The 21,914-nt window shown below is 44.8% G+C and overlaps 1 protein-coding gene across 11 annotated transcripts in view; it reads left to right on the top strand.

Annotated features, from left to right (window-relative positions):
- Positions 1-14,008: 14,008 nt before the first annotated feature.
- The window catches only part of LATS1 (large tumor suppressor kinase 1), a 41,119-nt gene continuing 33,213 nt past the window's right edge, over positions 14,009-21,914 (top strand). For 3 of the 11 annotated variants that reach the window (XM_073337623.2, XM_073337625.2, XM_073337617.2), the window contains exons 1-2: positions 14,015-14,409; positions 20,613-20,814. The gene's annotated coding sequence lies outside the window, so the exon portion shown is untranslated. Of the gene's footprint in view, positions 14,410-17,236; positions 17,353-17,420; positions 17,445-20,612; positions 20,815-21,914 lie in introns of those variants that run through there. The other 8 variants (XR_012158080.2, XM_073337626.2, XM_073337624.2 and 5 more) reach the window with 5 other exon arrangements.

Here is a 21,914-nt window from a genome sequence, read left to right as displayed (position 1 = left end):
GAATGAATAACGAATGCATGACTGTGAAGCAGCAATGACTTTATTGCCTCTGCAAGCAATGATTAAAGGGAGGAGGGCAGGGTGGTTAGCTTACAGGGAAGTAGAGTGAACCAAGGGGCAGGGGGTTTCATCAAGGAGAAACAAACAGAACTTTCACACCGTAGCCTGGCCAGTCATGAAACTGGTTTTCAAAGCTTCTCTGATGCGTACCGTGCCCTCCTGTGCTCTTCTAACCGCCCTGGTGTCTGGCTGCGCGTAACCAGCAGCTAGGCGATTTGCCTCAACCTCCCATCCTGCCATAAACGTCTCCCCCTTACTCTCACAGATATTGTGGAGCACACAGCAAGCAGTAATAACAGTGGGAATATTGGTTTCGCTGAGGTCTAAGCGAGTCAGTAAACTGCGCCAGCGCGCCTTTAAACGTCCAAATGCACATTCTACCACCATTCTGCACTTGCTCAGCCTGTAGTTGAACAGCTCCTGACTACAGTCCAGGCTGCCTGTGTACGGCTTCATGAGCCATGGCATTAAGGGGTAGGCTGGGTCCCCAAGGATACATATAGGCATTTCAACATCCACAACAGTTATTTTCTGGTCTGGGAATAAAGTCCCTTCCTGCAGCTTTTGAAACAGACCAGAGTTCCTGAAGATGCGAGCATCATGCACCTTTCCCGGCCATCCCACGTTGATGTTGGTGAAACGTCCCTTGTGATCCACCAGAGCTTGCAGCACTATCGAAAAGTACCCCTTGCGGTTTATGTACTCGGCGGCTTGGTGCTCCGGTGCCAAGATAGGGATATGGGTTCCGTCTATAGCCCCACCACAGTTAGGGAATCCCATTGCAGCAAAGCCATCCACTATGACCTGCACATTTCCCAGGGTCACTACCCTTGATATCAGCAGATCTTTGATTGCGTGGGCTACTTGCATAACAGCAGCCCCCACAGTAGATTTGCCCACTCCAAATTGATTCCCAACTGACCGGTAGCTGTCTGGCGTTGCAAGCTTCCACAGGGCTATCGCCACTCGCTTCTCAACTGTGAGGGCTGCTCTCATCTTGGTATTCATGCGCTGCAGGGCAGGGGAAAGCACGTCACAAAGTTCCATGAAAGTGCCCCTACGCATGCGAAAGTTTCGCAGCCACTGGGAATCGTCCCAGACCTGTAACACTATGCGGTCCCACCAGTCTGTGCTTGTTTCCCGAGCCCAGAATCGGCGTTCCACAGCATGAACCTGCCCCATTAGCACCATGATGCATGCATTGGCAGGGCCCATGCTTTCAGAGAAATCTGTGTCCATGTCCTGATCACTCACGGGACTGCGCTGACGTCGCCTCCTCGCCCGGTATCGCGTTGCCATGTTCTGGTGCTGCATATACTGCTGGATAATGCGTGTGGTGGTTAATGTGCTCCTAATTGCCAAAGTGAGCTGAGCGGCCTCCATGCTTGCCTTGGTATGGCGTCCGCACAGAAAAAAGGCGCGGAACGATTGTCTGCCGTTGCTCTGACGGAGGGAGGGGCGACTGACGACACGGCTTACAGGGTTGGCTTCAGGGAGCTAAAATCAACAAAGGGTGTGCCTGTACATCAAGGAGTATTTCAGGCAGGACTGCACGGAGGGTTCCAATAAGAAATGGTGCACCTAAGTTATCGTTGTTATTGGAACAAGGAGGTTAGCCTGGCCTCTGATTGATACATGGCTAGATTTACCTCGCTGCACCTTCTCTGTGAGTGAGTGCAGTGTGATCTAGACAGGGGAGGAGGCAAATGAGTACAAAACAAATCTGGTCTATTTCTTGTTCTGACCCACTCCATCTATCTTTTACATCTTTGGCTGGCAGCAGACGGTGCAGAAGGACTGCATGCCATCCACATCTCATGGCTGCTCGGCAGAAGATGGTACAGTACGACTGCTAGCCATCTTCATCTCTTGCCTGCCTGGCATAAGATGGTACAATACGACTGCTAGCAATCCTCATCTCTTGCCTGCCTGGCAGAAGATGGTACAGTACAACTGCTAGCAGTCCGTATCGCCTGCCCGCTCACCATAAGACGGTTCAATAGGACTGCAGGACTAAAGAGAATGACCTGCTCAAGTCACTCCAAATTTAGTCCCTGCGCCCATGTCTGCCCAGGCGCTCCCAGCCGACGTGGCCAGGAGCACCTCGGACACGACGAGGACGACTACCAGTCGTATTGCACCGTCTGCTGCCAGAAGGCAATGGGTTGCTGCTACTGTGCAGCAAAGCCGTACCGCGTCTGCCAGCACCCAGGAGACATAGGGTGACGGTTACCTGAGCGGGCTCCATGCTTGCCGTGGTATGGCGTCTGCACAGGTAACTCATGAAAAAAGGCGCGAAATGATTGTCTGCCCTTGCTTTCACGGAGGGAGGGAGGGAACGGGGGCCTGACGACACGTACCCAGAACCACCCGCGACAATGTTTTAGCCCCATCAGAGTGCTCCATTGTGAGTGCTCTGGACAGCACTCTCAGATGCCCGATTGTTTGCCATTGCTCTGACGCTGGGAGGGGCGCTTACAGGGTTGGCTTCAGGGAGCTAAAATCAACAAAGGGGGTGGCTTTACATCAAGGAGTATTTCAGGCAGGACTTCACGGAGGGTTCCAATAAGAAATGGTGCACCTAAGTTATTGTCCTTGTTGGAACAAGAAGGTTAGCCTGGCCTCTGATTGATACATGGCTAGATTTACCTCGCTGCACCTTCTCTGTAAGTGACTGCAGTGTGATCTAGAAGAATGAGTCCCCTAGACAGGGGAGGGGGGGAAGCAAATGAGTACAAAACAAATCTGGTCTATTTCTTGTTTTGATCCACTCCATCTATCTTTTACATCTTTGGCTGGCAGCAGACGGTGCAGAAGGACTGCATGCCATCCACATCTCATGGCTGCTCGGCAGAAGATGGTACAGTACGACTGCTAGCAGTCCGTATCGCCTGCCCGCTCACCATAAGACGGTTCAATAGGACTGACTGCAGGACTAAAGAGAATGACCCGCTCAAGTCACTCCAAATTTAGTCCCTGTGCCCATGTCTGCCCAGGTGCTCCTGATCGACCTCACATAGGCGACCAGGAGCACCTCAGACATGACGATGACGGCTACCAGTCGTACTGTACCGTCTGCTGCCACAAGGCAAGGGGTTGCTGCTACTGTGTAGCAATGCCGTACCGCGTCTGCCAGCACCCAGGAGTCATAGGGTGACGGTTACCTGAGCGGGCTCCATGCTTGCCGTGGTATGGCGTCTGCACAGGTAACTCAGGAAAAAAGGCTCGAAATGATTGTCTGCCCTTGCTTTCACGGGGGGAGGGAGGGAACGGGGGCCTGACGATATGTACCCAGAACCACCCGCGACAATGTTTTAGCCCCATTAGGCATTGGGATCTCAACCCAGAATTCCAATGGGCAGCGGAGACTGCGGGAACTGTGGGATAGCTACCCACAGTGCAACACTCCAGAAGTCGACTCTAGCCTCGGTACTGTGGAAGCGCTCCACCGAGTTAATGCACTTAATGCACTTAGAGCATTTTCTGTGGGGACACACACACTCGAATATATAAAACCGATTTCTAAAAAACCGACTTCTATAAATTCGACCTAATTTCGTAATGTAGACATACCCTAAGGGAGTAATGCTTGAGGCTTAACATTTTGTAAATCAAGATGAACTGGCTGACAGAATAAAACTAAGAATCAGGATACCCAAGATCCCAGTTCTGCCTGTGCTTTGTTGTGGGCAAGTAATGTAATCTCTACTTCAGTTTCCTTATCTGTAAAGTAAGGCTAATGGTTTTTATTCACCTTTTGTAAAGTTTGAGCTTTGTGGAGGAAGAGCTATGTAGGTGCCAAGTGTTGTGAGACAGTAAAACATTAACTCCTAGTAATCAGGCTCACTGTATTATGACAACTAATTTGTCAACTGATGCTTTTATGTTTGATCCATTACATACATATTAGGTGTTGCTACCTCAAAATGGTGATGTCTCTTGAAGGGTTGGTCCTGTCTACGCTCTGTGTGTGTTATTTCTTTTTGAACCAGTATATCTACATCACTGCTCCTATATACTGGTGCAAACCCCTAATTTATACATAATAGCACATTATAAACCATAATTTGTGCTGTTGTAGTTTACTCCAAAAGATGTACTTATATTAGTTGAAACGATTTGTTGGTTTGGTATGTCTATGCTATGAATCTTCATAAATCCCAACGGTGGACAAGACCACCAATCTAGAATCCAGACAGAGACCATAGTGTAAGGGTAAGCTTCTCCGCCACCAAATAACCACAGGAAAACTGGAGTGTATTCTACGTAACAGGAGAGAGAATACATCACTTAAAAAATTAAATGTCTAAATTCTAATTAAAAAAGAAGCTGCCATCTTGACATAGGAAAGATCTGACTTGCAAAGCTGTAAGGCACATTCTTTTTCTGTTCTTTAAAAGTGACCTACAGAAGGGGGTGGGGGGGGGATGTGTTCTCTTTGGTTCTCTCTATGATGTAAGAAGTGCTGAAAGATGGGTTTGGGGGGCAGTGTTTGTTTTGTTTTTTAAATTCTGCCTGTTTCTCTTAAAATGGGAATTCAGGTTCTGTCTAAGCTGGAAATCTCTGATGCCTAGAGAACAAGTGAAATGGCGAAGAGAATATCAGCAAGAAGGGAAAAGGATTTTCTATTCACCTTTCAAAACTTTTTACCCCAGAAAAGAACAATTTAACTTAAATGATAATTTGAATAGAAGTCTTAGACTCAATACCCTAGCCCCTACGATTAAGGTGGTCAGTGCTCCCAATAACTTTCTTAATGCCGCCTGATATTTCCAAGGTTAAAAAAAGCCAAACTAATTTTAAAAAAACGTTTGCCAGGCTGCCTTCATACATAAATAAATAAAGGACAAATATCTCTAATTCAAAAATAATTTGCTGGTCACCTGTAAAGAACAGAACATGCTTAAACCACTTTAAAATCCGTTATTTTCCTATGCATTGTAGTGATGAAGTACATTTTCTGTGCTTCAACCTACTTGCCACAGATGGTAGACTGAACCATCAACAAAAACATGAATTCTCACCTAAACAGCCTCATACTTCCCATTATCATGAATGATCACGGGGGTGGGGGGGATTCAGACTGGCTTTGGGAGGTGAGATTTAGGTTACCATCAGTGAGAGGGGGAAAGAGAATTTGTATCTTTGGGCCCAGAAAGTGGTAATTACAGTGGTAGCGTGTGATCACCTGGGACTGTGTGTTAGCAAAATGGGAACCTATGGATATTACTGCCCTGGCTCAGCTACTTTTCCAAGGATCTTTACATCTTTTCCCCTTCTCACTGTTGAAAGGTGAGCGTGACTAAATGATCTATGGTAAAGAAATGTACTTTGATTTTGACTTTTGATGTTATGTTAGATGTTAAGTTGCATACACCATCAAGTCACAAAGCTACTCTAAATTCATAATAGATAGGATTTAGTGAATTGCAAATAACTCTATTGAAGAGTTTTGGCAACAAAACAAACCTCACAAGCTAAGCTCAAACTTGTGTTCAAAATAACTATCTTTTATTTGTACAAAATGTCTTAAATTAGGATAATACATTTAATAAGTGAGTCAAACGGTTTAGTTTTTTTGTTTTTAGTCCTTTCTCCCCCAGGACACTTAACATCTTCCAGAGCTCATACTTTGTCACCTCTTCCAATCCCTTTCTTATCCCAATTCCCTTCACACAAGGAGATGAAAAGAGACCACTTGATCAAACCTGGTGTGATTCAGCTCTTCCTCCCCTCCGCCCAAGTCTTCTGACATTACCCTAGTTAAAACAAATGAGATTCCAATACAAAACCGGTTAGGTTCAATATTAGTAGTTTTATTATCAAAAGTCAACCTTTTCTTTCTTTTGCAAAACAAGACAGGCGATCAAATCTCTTAAAGATACCAGTCTCTGGACCCTGGCCTTTTCAATGCCATTTGTGGGAATGGTGATTAATATGGTTCTTGGATTTGATCATGGTTAAATGTTCACTTCCACCAAATTAGGGTCCAATACACGTGGGAAGAAAACTTTTAGGTTTTGATCAACGGAAAAGTGAACTGTCATTCTGATATTTTTTTATAAATAGCATACTTACTGATTTACAAATACCTACCAATGTGAAAGAGAGATCTTACTTTGTGTTTTGGTGTCGGTGAGAACTTAAAAATGGAATTAAAGCAAGTATTTACATATATGAGAGGAATAAACATTTAAGGCTACCTCTCTTCCCTGTCCTGGTACAGCCAACAGTAAAAGAGACTATATTTCACTTCAGCAAATGACTGATTTTAGCTAGTTTGAAATTTTAGGGGGTTTCTTTGACATTTGCTTGTTGATTTCTCAACAAATTGGAAGACAATCTAGAGATGGAAGGAACTTAATAATAAGAGAGGGAAGGAACTGTAGCATATACATTTGTTAGAAGCAAGACAGCATCCTTTGATTGTATAAGAGGAAGGAAACATTGGACTAAAAATGCTTTGAAAAAAAATTAACAGATAAAATCTAAAATCAATAGGTTGAAAAGGAGTCATAATCTAACTGCCAAATTCCAGGAAAAAGACCAGAAACCCCTAGTTATACATTTATGTAGCTAAATATTTGATAAAGAATAGATTCATAATGACTTTTTAAAGTGTTTTTTAAAAACCTCACTTTTCAGCATCTCCTGTTCTATATTGGTCAATTCTATCTATACCAGTGGTTCTCAAACTTTTATATTGGTAACCCTTTCATGTAGCAAGCCACTGAGTGTGACACCCCACCCCCCCACCCCCTTATAAATTTAAAACACTTTTTAATATATTTAACACTATTATAAATGTTGGTGGCAAAGTTGGGTTTGGGGTGGAGGCTGACAGCTCGTGCCCACCCCCCCCCCATGTAATAACCTTGTTTTGGTAGGATTTTTTTGTAACTATTCATGTTGCTTTATATTTATTAGAGAAGGCAATGTCAAATTTGCCTTGCCATTGAAGAAGGTGGTGGTGAGGTTAGTGATAGCCCTCAGTTCATGGGTGAGTGAACTCTACAGTCTCAGACTGGCCTCCAAGAAAGTTCTGCCTCTCATAGGTTATGTTAATTATAAAGAGTTCCATTGTGCCAGAGGAGTGTAGCTGTCAACAGTGGTCTTCATCCTGGAGTTTTAAGTGGTGTCTTATATCTCCTGGTCCAAGTCCTTGAAAATAAGGATTGAGACCTTGAACTTGATTCAGAATTGAATGGGAAGCCAGTGTAGACGGGGGGATTGGTTTGATGTGTTTGTAGTAGCCACTGTTGCTGAGGAGATACACTGCAGCATTCTGTACTAGTTGGAGTTTCCTAACAGATGAAGGTTTCATGCCCAGGTTTATCACATTGATTTAGTTAGCCAAGAAGTGATGAAGGCATAAATAACTGAGGCTAGATCATCATCTGTCAGGATGGGATGGAGTCTCTAGCTCTCTGGAGATGATAGAGAAAGCATTACTCATGGATATAACTACAGTATACTTCTTAGTTAGAGGCCATGAAGATGACTTAGCAAGAATTCAGGTCCCCTTAGGAAGCACTGGAAGCTTTGAATATAAAGCTTCGAACACTGCCTTTGGTTTGATTGAGATGTTTAAATCTTTATTCCAAAGAGTGATGATGCTTACACGGTTCCGCTGTGTTAGGTTCATTAGTATTTTATAGGCTGCTGAGAGAAATCCTTTAGCCTTAATGAAACCTCAGTTTGAACTTTTCAGTAGGACACAGATGTGCAGCATTTGTTTAAAAACCTAGCTTATGAGCTGCAGGCAGAGCAGCCAGTACTTGTCTGAACAATCTCTTTATTGTAGATCTGGGAAACCTGCTTTTGGAGGGGTTTTGGGAAAAAGCCTTATTTCCTATTTATTATATCTGAAGTTCTGTTTTGTACTCAATTTTTCTAACCTATGCTAGATCTTGATTTTTACCTTCTTATAAAGAGATGATGGTTGGATGCACCCTATAAATCACTATTAAGAATAACTTTTGATTGCCTTTAAGTAACTGTAAAAGGAGATATGACTGGCAACCTCTCCAATTTTTCAATATCCCTTTTGAAATATGGAAACCAGAACTGCAACCAGTATTCCAGTAGTGATCCAGCTGCTAGAGAGAACAGTGTTGATGTAATATACTTAGACTTCTCCAACATATTGGCCTTGGTACTGCACAACATTTTGATTAAAAACAAAAGAACTAGAACCATATAAAATTTACATGATGCCAATTAAGCACATTAAAAATTGGCGAAATGACAGGTCTCAAAATGTAGTTATAAATGTGGAATTATCATTAAGCAGCTGAGTTTCTAGTGGAGTCCTGCAGGGATCGATTCTTAACCCTACACTATTTAATGTCCTTAATGACCAGTGTAATAGGGTCCTTGGGCCAAGGGGCCTAGTGGTTAATGTCCACTCGGTCATGGGGCAGTGGTAGGGGAGCCTGGGCCTGCCCATTTCACCAGGCTCTGACCCACAGCCCTAAGACGGTCAGCATCATTTGACCTTCAGCTAGGTCCCTCTGAGTTACCTTCCCTGGGTTACTTCCTACTGCTGCTTCACTCCCTCAGCTTCTGGTCCCAGATAAGGAGAAATGGAACCCAAACTCCCAGCCCCAACTGGGCTCAGCATACAGTCCTGTTCATGCAGGGAGGCTTCTCCAGCCTCTTTTGGGCAAGAGTCTTCTTGGTAGATCTGCACTCCCCCAAGCCTCTCCGTTCTGAGCTAGGTTGCTCCCTTTTCAACCCTATCTCCAGTTGGGAGAATGCTCAACAAGGTTGGAGGGGTAGGGCTACCTTTAACCTCTTCTGGCCCTATGTGGGGTTTGTACATCCCATCACAACCTGGAATAAAACATAGTCATCGCTGATAAAATTTGCAGATAACAAAAAAATTGGGAGAGTGGTAAATAACGAAGAGGACAGGCCACTGATACAGAGCAATCTGGATTGTTTGGTAAGCTGGTTGTAAACAAACAATATATATTTTAGTACAGTCTTAGAAATGTATATATTTACATTTGAATGTAGGCTATATTTACACGATGGGACACTGTCTTGGGAAGCAGTGATAATCAGCTGACCATGCGCTCCTACTGTGAAGCTGTGGCCAAAAGGTCTAATGCAATCCTTGGATGCATAAAGGGGAATCTCAAGAAGGAGCAAAGAGGGTATTTTACCTCTGTATTTGGCACTGGTGCGGTTGCTGCTGGAATACTGTGTCCAGTTGTGGTGTCCAGAATTAAAGATGTAGGTTGATTCAGGATGTTGATAGATTGGACAGGGTTCAGAGAAGAGCCACAAGAATGATTTAAAGGATTGGAAAACATGCCTTACATGATACCTAAGACACTCAATCTGTTTAGTTTAAGAAAACGAAGAATAAGATGTGACCGGATCACAGTTTACAAGTACTTACATGGAAGACACATATTTGATAATGGGTTTGTTAATCTAGTGGAGAAAGGAATAACAAGACCCAATGATTGGAAGTTGAAGGTAGACAAATTCAGACTGGAAATAAAGTATATATCAGTGGTTTACGAACTTTTTTCATTTGCGGACTCCTACAAATTTTTGAAAGGAGGTGCGGACCCCTTTGGAAATCTTAGACATTGTCTGTGGACTCCCAGCAGTCCATGGACCAAAAGTTGAAAACCACTGGTGTACATTTTTAACAAAGAGGATAATTAACAATTGGAATAATTCACCAAGGGTGGTTGTAGATTCTCCATCACTAGCAACTTTTAAACAAAAATGGGATATTTTTCTAAAAGATCTGTTCTAGTTCGAACAGGAATTATGTGGGGGAAGTTCTAGGGCCTGTGCTATGCAGGAGGTCAGACTATATGACTACACTGCTCCCTTCTGGCCAGAGACACTATGAATCTCACGTATGCTGTATACAAAAGTAATATCACTGGGACTGTCACCTGATGTGCTGAAACTACCTCTGAGTCCATTTTCTCAAATGGCTTGGGACTCCAGAACCCTGTCTTGTTGAGCCAGACATGCTAGCCTGCTGCAACTCAGATCCAGAGTCTGAACCACGCCCCAGAGCTGCAGATTAAACTGAAAACAGCTCAGCAAGTACTCCTGTCTTCAACACCCACCTCCCAATGGGATCCAAACCGCAAATAAATCTGTTTTACTCTGTATAAAGCTTATACAGGGCAAACTCATAAATTGTCCACCCTCTATACCACTGATAGAGAGATATGCACAGCTATTTACTCCCCCAGATATTAATCACTTACTCTGTGTTAATTAATAAAAGTGATTTTATTAAGTATAAAAAGGAGGATTTAGTGGTTTCAAGTTATAGAACAAAATAACTTACCAAGCATAATAAAACAAAACACACAAGTCTAAGCCTAATACACTAAGAAACTGAATTCAGTTAAATCTCAGCCTCAAAGATGTTCCAATAAGCTGCTTTCACAGACTAGACTCCTTCCTAATCTGGGCCCAATCCTTTTCCCTGGTACAGTCCTTGTTAGTTCCAGCTCAGGTGGTAACTAGGGGATTTCTCATGAGTGAGAAGCCCCTTTGTTCTGTTCCACCCCCTTCTATAGCTTTGGCACAAGGCAGGAATCTTTTGTCTCTCTGGGTCCCCATCCCTTCTCCTAAATGGAAATGCACCAGGTTTAAGATGGATTCCAGTACCAGGTGACATGGGCACTTGTCCTGTGAGACCCCAAGCCTCCATTCTTCCTGGCCTGACTCACAGGAAGGCTTGCAAGTAAACACAGACATTTACAACCAATTGTCCTAGTCAATGGGAGCCATCAAGATTCCAAGCCATCATTAATGTTCCACACTTTGCATAATTACAATAGGACTTCAGAGTAATACTTCATATTTCTAGCTTCAAATACAAGAATGATACATTCATACAAATAGGATGAACACTCAGTAGATCATAAGCTTTGTAATGATATCTTATAAGAGACCTTTTGCATGAAGCATATTCCAGTTACATCATATTCACACTTATAAACATTTTTCCATAAAACATATGGCGTGCAATGTCACAATCACTTCTTTTACTTGTATTCTATATTCCCCTATTTATACATCCAGCCAACCCCTTTTGGCTACAGTATTGCTTAGTTGGTTATCCTCCAAGTTAATTCACCACCAAGATATCAATCCTTTTTACTTGTATTCTATATTCCCCTATTTATACATCCAGCCAACCCCTTTTGGCTACAGTATTGCTTAGTTGGTTATCCTCCAAGTTAATTCACCACCAAGATATCAATCCTTTTCAGTGTCTTGCATTCCAGGATTCTGTCCCAAATCCTTTTAAGTATGGCCCACATTCTTTGTTCCTAGATGTATGACCTGTTGGTCATACCAATTGGAGCAGGCTGGGGCTGGGTTGCTCTACCTACCGCCACTGGTGAGTGCAGGCCCACCCCCTGCTGCAGTCCTCAGGGGAATGGGGGCGGAGCAGGGGCAGGAAGAAGCGGGGCAGGGGGCGGAGCAGAGGCAGGATTTTTGGGGAAGGAGTGGAGTGGGGGTAGGGTGGGGGGAGCAGGGGTGTGAAGAGGTGTGCCTGGGGTGGAGCAGCTACAACTTAGCATATGGGTAGGGATGGCCCTGAGCGTGGTTGCTGCTAAGAGAGGCTGCCCGCCTGCCCTGGACCCATGCTGCCCTGGACCCAGCGTGGCCCTGGGAGGGGGCAGGGGTCTCCCTCTGTGCACTGCTCATTGGCTGGGAACGAGGAGCTATGGCCAACGAGGAGCTGTGGGGCGGTGCTTGCATAGAGGGGCAGCACACAGAGCTACATACCTCCCCCCACAGAGGCTGCAGGGATGCGTTGGCCCCTTCAGGGAGCAGCATGGGGCTGGGGTAGCAGGAAGTCTGCCTTAGTAGCAGCCACGCCACGTTGCGCTGTTGACCAGGAGCTGCTGGAGGTAAGTGATGCCCAGCAGGAGGCCACGCCCTAGCCCTGAGCCCCTTCCCGGAGCCAGCACCCTGAAACCCCTCCTGGACCCCAAGCCCCAGTCCTGAGCCCCTCTCAGAGCCAGTACCCTGTATCCCCCCTGCACCCCAACACTTCCCCAGCCTGGAGTGCCCTCCTGCACCCAAACTCCCTCCCAGAGCTTGCACTCCTCAAGCCCTCCTGCACCCCACCTCCCTGCCCCAGGCTCAGCCCAGAGACCTCTTCCACATTGCGACCCCTTCAGCCCCAGCCCAGAGCCTGCATCACTCCTTTGACATACTTGAGAGTGTTCTGAATGCAGATATGGCAGCTGTGGCTGATTATTATTGGTGGTGATGCCTTATAACAAGTAGAAGTAAGAGTGTGTTGAGTGCCTTCCACTTACATCATGCAAAAGCAGGCAGAGATGAATGTAGTTCTCAATGGTCAGAGACCAAAGCATGATTCACACACGGTCAATCTTGGCATCACGTTGGATAGAACTTTCACATATTGTTACCATCTTACAAAGACAGCAACTAAAGTCAAAACGTGCTACAATCTGCTCAGGAAAGTGGCCAGAACGACATGGGGTGCCAACGCCCATATGTTACACACTTCAGCTTTTCAGAGTAGCAGCCGTGTTAGTCTGTATTCGCAAAAAGAAAAGGAGTACTTGTGGCACCTTAGAGACTAACAATATGCTCAAATAAATTTGTTAGTCTCTAAGGTACTTCAGCCTTGACCCTCAGTTATTCAGAGGTGAAGGGGCTTGCTTGTCTCATGCAAAGATGATCAACGTATAACTTAATTGTACCTATCATTTCAGGCATATTTACATCTACTTTTCTACCATGGTTAAGGATATGATTTGGTCACAATTCTGTAACTGTACCGGTCTGCTTCGGCTGGAGCCAAAGCCGTATGCCCTCCTCACAGCTATGGCAGGAGCTGGGGCTGTGTCCTGCCCATTGCTGTGGCTGGAGCTGGGGCCTGGGCGTTCCTAACCAGCGGCTTCAGCTGGGGCTGGAGACAGGGTTGTGCTCCCGCCACTCCCCATAGCTGTGGCCAGGGCTCGAGCAGGGCTGTGTGCCCCCACCCAACCCTGCGTCTGGGCCCGAAGCTGTGTGCCCCTGTCCTGTGTCGTTGGTTGAGGCTGTGCGCCCCTAACCCTTGGCTTCAGCTGGAGCCGGGTGCCCCCTGTTTCAGTGGGGCTATCAGTCCCCCTTGCAGTAGGACTTGGGCTCTCAGTCTCCGCCATGGAGCTCCAGCTGTTCCCCCCCTCACCCCGGTTATTCATGACTTTAACTAAGGACAAGTCATGGCTCCCATTAATTTTTCTGTACTATGAAGACCTGTAACTTTTACTAAAATAACCATGACAAAATCTTAACCTTAACCATAGTTACCAGTGCTCTGCAATACTGCTGCGGCCAGTGCTCTGCAATATTGCTGCGGCCAGTGTTGGTAGAGAGGAAAGCGTAGCAAAACTCATGACAAAATTGCAAAATATGCCACTTCTCTATTGTTCATTAAAAACTTGTTTAATCCACCATATGGCCGTCTGCCCTCATGCTGCCAGCTGTGAACGAGTGTGGGGTGAGGGATGTACAGGAGAGGACGCGTGAGGAACTTCACAGTCCGCAGAGAAAGTGACATATAGTTATCTTGCTTCGGACCCCACTCAATGCCAACCCGGGTTTGATTTACTACCAAGGCAATGGAGCCTTCTGAACCGGTTTCGTATGAGGCATGGAATTTGCGCCGCAGCGGAATTTCAGTGGCGCGTGACAGACAGGTGACTGTGTCAGTGTGGGCAGCCACAAACCGTGACACGCAGGGGTGAGCACTGCAAAATGACTCCGCTCCCCGGAGGCCTTCCTGCCCGGAACCCCGCTGATAAGAACGCCGCCGCCCTGGCCTGGCTACATCAGATTATTCTGCATGCACCAAATAACTCTGCACTCAGAAGTGGGGGCGGCTGGGAGGGGAGCGGGATCCTCGGGTATCAGCCAACCAGAAACGGCGCCTTCCCTGAGTGGGGGGGGGCGCAGTTGTGCTACGGGCCGCGGCCAGAGCCAGGACGAGGGCGCGCGTGAAGCGCTCGCGGCCCGGCCCGGCCCGGAATGCTGACTCCGAACTACTCACATTCCAATCCAGAGGGGCGGGGGGAGCAGCAGGGAATACGCGCAAAGGTGGCCGGGAACTGCCCATATCCGGGAAACCGCCTGCGCCAGGCCCACCGAGACCATGGCGGCCCGGAACTGAGCCCCACGGGGGGTGGGGGAGGGGACGAGCCGCCACCAGCGCCGGGGACCCGAACGGCGCCGCCGCCGCCGCCCCACGGGCGGAGCCCAGTGCCGCACGCAGCGCGCCGCACCGCGCAACAGGCGTGGGCCCGGGGCAACGCCGCCGCCTCGTCCCCGCAGGTAGGTCCGGCTCCGCTGAGCGCCCTCGCCCCGCTCTGCCCCGGGAGGGGAGCGCGGCCAGGGGGATCCCGTGCCCGGGCTGGAGGCGAGTCCGGACCGCGCCTCGGGCGTGAACGTGACCCGCCGGCCCCGGCCGCCGCCTCTCGGCACGGTGGGGGGCGCTGCCCCGCGAGCGAGTGGAGACAATAACAGCTCCTCCCCCGCCCCTGCCCTCGGGAGGCGCGATGGGGGTTGCTCCCGGCTCCCCGCCTGGCTCACGCCGTTTGCAGCTCTCTGCCCGGCTGCTGCATCTCTCCCCCACCCCACCAGCTCCTGCTCAGATCTCTTCGCCCCGGTAGAGCATTTTGTGCCTGGGGGAGATTCACCATCATCCATCTCTCCGGCTGGGGTTCCCCGTCTGCTGCCTCGGCGCCTCGCCTTAGCTGCTCTGGGGAGGGGCCGGGCGGCGCCGACTGGAATCCAGTTTGTGCCCCGGGGTGGGCACGGGCTGGGGTCTCTGCCTCTCTGGGCGCTCCTCTCCTGCAGCTGGAGTTTTGGTGTATTTAAGTCCTGGATTAAATTTTGAAACGTTTCCCCTCGTTCCTGCAAAATAAAGATAGGGGCGAAAGGGGCAGGGTAGTTGAAAGCGTGTGTGTGCAACTGATTCGAGACCCCAATCTATTAATCTTTGAGGACTGTGGGGTTGGGATGACACCGGGCTAAGGAGGAGACACTGGATGAGGGATTATTCCCTGTACATGATGCTCCCATTTGGCCTCTTCAGCTGTTACTGGCACTAACCTCTGCTTCAAATAATTTGTTATATGAAAGTAGGTCAGCTTTGGCTAGCATACTTTCATTTAAGTGAAACCTAGTTTAACTTATTTATCTGTTGGTGTCCCAGGAACATCCCACCATTATAGTGATTTAAATTTGGTGGATGTTCACATTAGTCCAAGTGCCATCTCCAAGTACCCAGCTGTCACAGATAAGGGAGAATCTGATATTTTGACAGATGGTATTTATGCTGCTCTGAATTTTTGTATATAGGTTGAAAACTAAATTGGTCCCATGTCCGGTACTTGCTATAAATCTGTGGTCTATGCCAAAATACAGTGCTGATGTGAGGGATCAGATGTTCCAGTATCTTGCAAATCACCAGGATTAGAAACAAAAGCTGTTAACCATTGTAATACAGTATGGAAGAGGACATCATGAGAACATAGGAATGGCCATACTGGCTCAGATTAATGGTCCATGTAGCCCAGTATCCTGGCTTCCAACAGTGGCTGGTGCCAGAGGCTTCAGAGTAAATGAAGGGAACAGGGCAATTATCAATTGATCCCTTGTCATCCAGTCCCAACTTCTGGCAGTCAGAGGCTTAGGGACACCCAGAATATGGGAGTTACGTCCCTGACCATCTTACTAATAGCTATTGATGGACCTGTCCTCCATGAATTTATCTAATTATTTTTTAACCCAGTTATGCTTTTGACCTTCACAAGATTCCCTGGCAATGAGTTCCACAGGTTGACTGCATTGTGTGAAATAGTACTTCCTTATGTTTGTGTTAAACCTGCTGCCTATTTCATTGGGTGACCCCTGGTTCTAGTGTTATGTGAAGGGATAAATAACACTTCCTTCTTTGTTATCTCCATACCATTTGTGATTTTTTTCCTTTATCATATATCTGTCTTCTAAACTAAATAGTTACAGTCTTTTTAATCTCTCTTCATATGGAAGCTGTTCCATACCCCCCCTAATAATTTTTGTTACTTTTCTTTGTACTTTTTCAAATTCTAATACATTTTTTTTTGAGATGGGGCAACCAGAACTGCACGCAGTGTTCAAGGAGTGGGCGTACCATGGGTTTATACAGTGGCATTATGATGTTTTCTGTCGTATTTTCTGACTGTTCCCTAATGGTTCCGAAGATATTAGCTTTTTTGACTGTTGCTGTACATTGAACAGTGTTTTCAGAGAATTGTCCATGATGACTCCAAGAGCTCTTTCTTGTGTGGTAACAGCTAACTGAGACCCTATAATTTTTTATGTGTAGTTGGGATTATGTTTTCTAATGCACATTCAATGTTGCCAAAGTAATGCAAAGTAATTTCATATGCAGTATCCCATTCATTTGTAGCCCTGGCGTTCCATGAGATGCTGCACCTTTAAAATTGCTTTATTCTAATTACCATAATACCTCTCTGTCATGCCAATTCCAGTGTGATTTTAGTGGCTACTGTCCTCATAGCTTCTAGGATCACTTCTGTACACTATGTGAAAACAACTAAGAATTTCAGCTTTTAAATAAGTGTAAAGAATTGATCTCTAACATGATAGTCTTGATTGAGAAATTTGGACTGGTTAAATTGTTTAGAAGTGAAGCGTGGAAGGAGAAATGAGAGTTTATTCCAATTACAGTTTTTAAGGATTGGGTGTTATATAACTTATTTAAATGTTGTTGCTGTTATGAAATATTAACTATGTACAACTTTGTGATAGTTTTATAAAACCTTAAACTATAATATTTTTATGTCTCCAATGGTTCCCTTTCCCAGTGAAGTCTGAAAGGCCTTACACGCTACTGTCAGAAGCTGCAAGTGTTTACGCTCTCAAATTGAGCTACAACTACCTAAATTATCAGACTTTCTCTTCCCAGCTCTCAAGTTGGATATTTTCTTGGCTTAAACAACATCCATTTTTAGGGTCCAATATTTTGTGAAATACAGGGAATAGAAGCACTATGGCAGATCAGTACAGATATTTCTAGGACCAATAAACATATTCTGAGAATTTGGCCTGGAAAGTAAGAAACCTGTTATCCTGGTTTTTGTCTCCTTAAAAGGAAAGAAGGGGCAAACTGATGCAGCTTCATTTGAGAAGTAGAGATAGATGCAGCTGAAAATGTACTGATGGACAATGTTTACAGACTTGCAAGTGGGGCCATCATCAGTTCTTCAGGTACAGGGAGAAGTTATTGTCCCCTGGCTAATGTGCAAGACGAAGGGAGTGGTGTTGACCACCTAGCAAAGCCTTTTTTACTTCTAAAGTGGGTGTGTAAATTCCTTGTTTGTGAAATGTGATGAATTGACAGCCTTGGGGTTTGAGGTTCCCTGTACATAAAACAGGTATATCTCAGTCTGTGACAATACTTGCTTCCTCATACTTCCCTAATATGGAGGGACAATCTCAGCTGAGGAACCAACTCAATTTGGTTTCAAAGCAATTCAGTTTTCAAGCCCATTGGTCTTTGGACTGTCTTGCTGAAACCACCAAGAAAACAATAAATTATATGTAACACTTATTACATAGCATTCCTTGTCTGAGGATGTCAAAGCAGTTTACAAAGGAAGGCAAGTATAATTATCTCCATTTTATTGGGGAAAATTAACACACAAAGTTAAGTGGTTTGCCAAAGGCCACATAAGTAACTCTCAGAATAGAATCCACGTCTCCTTACTCCCAGTTAAGTGCCCTATCCACTTGACCACAGAGCCCTTCAAGGGTGGAATGTCTGTTTGGCTTAGGTATTTAAAAGATGCCTTATCCCTTAGATATCTAAGCACCAAACAATATTATGGAAAACCGTAAGAGTGCAAAGCAACTTTTTTCCTCCTCACAGTCCCCTTTTCCCCATAATTATCGGGGTATGCAAATTTATATAGGAAAATTCCTCCACTAGGCATTGTTCCTTGGAAAATATGTAGTCAGATTAAATTGTAATGGTTGTCTCTCTATCACAGTGTGGACTGACAAACTCATTTTAAGTAGCTTACATAATAGTGGTCAGATAATAATTGCTTCTGGGTGCTACAAGCTTCAGCTGAATTCTGATCAGTAACCTAAACGTTCTGTTACTAATCTTCTGAGCCATCTAGTCTTAAAGATAATTTTGAATGGGGTCTTGGATACATTTACACCTTCTGAGTACCTTCTTCCTTGATGAAAAACTTCCTTCTCCATCATGTTGGCCAAGCAAGAACAAATCCCACTTAGAATTGGCAATAAGTTACCCTAGCCTTCACCTTTCTTTGGGACACATGTCTTTATTCAGACGCTCTCATTGAAGTTACATTTCACACATTAAAAGAAATAGAAAATAAAGACTAAAACTAAGTAAAGAACAAAAATCTAAGCATCTAATTTATCTAAGCATAATTATTTTCAACAGTCTTTTTAATAACTCATTGCATACTTTCTGCTTTATCATATTTCACTTCAACTACTTCTGACTTTTTGAAATTTTTAATGTTAAAGTTGCAGTTAACTTTTACATTTCCTGATTTTAAGAGTTTATGGTTGTACAGGAAAGCTTAACTATGTCCCCTTGCCTATAGGGATTATAACTCTTTATATAATCCTATACTATTTATACATGTATTTTTTTTTACAATTTATATTCTAACACATAGCATCTTGTAATATTTTATATATGCCTGACAGTCTCTGGAAGTATATACCTGAAGATTTCTGCCTTATTCACTGAGTAGCATAAAAGAGCACATTACAAGACTACAAAAAAAAAATGATTATATATTGTATTAAAATAGCATGAACAACTGGAGGTTTATGACATGAGAGAGATCATAAAAATGAAAACTGGATTGAGAGACAGAGTAATTTGTTATGCAGACTATTTAAAAGTACTTGTATACCCCAGTTTAACTCAAATGCCTGATAAGGAGGAGCTGCCTGCTGGGAGCATGAAGCTGGGCCCCCCATGGGCTGCTGGCACCGAGAAGGGGGAGGTGACCCACGGGAAGGAGCACTATCGTTCTCTGTAGTGGAGTCAGAGCTGTCCCCTCTGAATGTAACGCACAGAGGCAGGTTTGCTTCTCCATCCCCTAACCCTCATTGCTGGGCCTTGGGGGTGTGTCATCCCAGCTGGTGTCTGGCAGCCCCAGGAAGATTCCTGGCGAAGTGCCCTCCAGGGGGCAGGAGGGCTGCCTCTCTCTGTACTGCACTCCAGTGCCTGGGGTTGACTGCCTGTGCTGCCTTTGAATCCTCTGCTGCTGTTTGATGCACCTGTGGCTTGGGTGATTCCCTTGCTTTGCTGGCTCCAGTCCAAAGGAAAAGCCCAGCGGGCTGCCCGCAGGGCGCAGCCTCAACGTGAAATCTTTCTGCTTTTGTGCCTGTTGCACCTGCTACCTCCTGAGGCCTGGACCCACAGGGTGCCACAGGCTTGTGGCTTGTGCATGTGAGGAAGTTTTTGCCTGCTAAGGGAGCAGGGTTAGTCAGGAGGCCACCCGGGCAGACCTCACTCCCCTTGAAAAGTGACAGCAAGGAAGGCTTAAAGACAGACTCAGGTACTGCAGATGCTCCTGGCTCCCCAGGCGGAGGCGTTCTCACCCCCTTGGCTTAGCTGCCAGCTGGCCCCAAGTGGGGCTGCAGCGCAGGGCTTGTTCTGTGTCCCCAGTGCAAACCCAGGAGTTCTGGGCTTGTGTGCAAATGAGATTAAAAGAGCCGTTTGGCTTGGTTTTAGTAATTTAAAAAAAACAAAAAACAAAGGCTTTTGTCTACATCCTGTCCCTTTAACTTAGGGATGAGAGAGTGCCTTTTCCATGTGTTTGGGTCTTCCAAGGAAAGCATCCAGCAAAACTATATAGAGAATGTTTGGCATTGTCGATATTTCTAAGGTGGTAAAAAAGCAGAAACTTTTTTGGGCAGTCACAATGGGGCACTTTCAGGCCACCTTAACATGTAATAAAGAAATAGGGGATTTGTGCCCTTTTTTTCTTCAGGTTGCCTATAAAGGAAAAAGGAAGACATCACAAGAATGCCCTATTCCTTGCACCTTACATTATTGGTAGGATGGAGTTCCTTTCCTGGGAAGCCTTAGGAGCTGCATGGGTTTTACTTTATAAGATACATGCTGAGTGAAGCAGAGGTCCATTGTGTTTCTGCACACCTCTGCTTGTCTTGTTCCACCACCTCAAACTTTTTACGACATAAGTTAATCAATATGGTCTTCCTTAGCTGTGCACGCCTTATGAGCTTGGTTTAAAAGCTTACTCTGTGTATACAGTGTAATTTGTTTCCTTAATGAGTCAAAATCCCATCAAAACAAAAAACTTTTACAACAACATTCAAAGGCATCTCCCATTGAGGATTATTTCCATGCCATATTTCATGATTCTACCCACAGTGAGTTTTATGTTAGTTAACTTTAAATTAAAATATTTTTACAATAGGAAAACCTTTCTTTGGATTTATTTACTCAGACTCTCTTCCTCTCCCCCGATTCTCCTCATCCCCCAAATGGCTGAATCTGTGACAATGACCAGGCATGGGAGAATTTAGGGATGACACTTGTAGAAGTTTAAAAGCGCCTGAAAACAGGGCTGGAATGGAAATGGCATAGGAAACTACTGAAGCTGTCACTAGTGAGAAAAATGCAAGCAAATGTTTGGTTTTATGCACAAGGTGGGTAAAATCAATGGTTAAGATCCTACTGCAGAACTAAAAACTAGTTAACCTGTTTTTAAGAGGTGCTGAGCATCCACAGCAGTGGGAGCCACAAGTATTTGGCACTTCTAACACTCCTCTCCCCCCTCAGCTGTAATGCTTGTAAGAGAAACATATATGTCTACCCCATAATTAGGAGATCTGAAATAGTTTTCTGTAAATATAGTAATTTTACTGTTAGTTACTTTTTGTGAAGTTTTAAGAATATTTCATCACATTCCCCCTGACAAGAAGTGATGGAGGAGGAAAGATTACAACACTTGGAACAGTTTACCTAGGGACGTAGTGAATTCTTCATTGCATGCAATATTTAAATCAGGACTGTATATCTTTCTAAAAGGAGATACTATGGTTCTAACAAAAGTTATGGACTGGGTGTAGAATTTGTTGGATGAAGTTTTGGCCTCTGTTACGCAGGATGACAGATTAGATGATCCTAATGGTCCCTTCTGACCTTAAAATCTATGACTAACATAAAATAAATGACTAGAATCATTAAAGTTTGTATGTTATGTAGGTTGTTTTTAATTCACAGCCTTATTAGTGTCACCATCCTTCCTCTCCCATTGTTTTCTTCCCCAACTTGTTAGTTTGATACCAATTTTTGTCATGTCAGACCTGTACACAGCAGACTATTTTTACTTGATTTTGTAAGGCATTCATTTGGAAGCTTAAAAAAGAATGACTTATTTACATTTTTCTCTTATATTTAGGCATATGTTGTGCCTTATAAAGAGGGTGTAAGAAAGGTGGTATCAGAATCAACTTGTGTGATTTGCCTAGGCATGCAGAAGTACAATTCTTTAATTCAAACCAAAATATAAACTCTTGTTAAAATTTTGATGGACAAGTATATGTAATGAGAACTAGTAGCTTTATCATTTTGTATAGAACACTGAGAAAAATGTTTCTTTTGAAACAGTTTACCTTATTGAGTTCACTTTTGCCAATTTAAATACATTTCAGTTTTTCTGATATGCTAAAAGCACACAATCTGTTGCACTGAAGTTCTTACAATATCACCCACTTGGCAGACTATTTGAAATTGTTTGCAGAGT

The sequence above is a fragment of the Lepidochelys kempii genome, chromosome 3 (genome assembly GCF_965140285.1).
Source record: "Lepidochelys kempii isolate rLepKem1 chromosome 3, rLepKem1.hap1, whole genome shotgun sequence".
Classification (NCBI taxonomy): domain Eukaryota; kingdom Metazoa; phylum Chordata; order Testudines; family Cheloniidae; genus Lepidochelys; species Lepidochelys kempii.
This window is presented reverse-complemented; position numbering and strand designations above follow the sequence as displayed.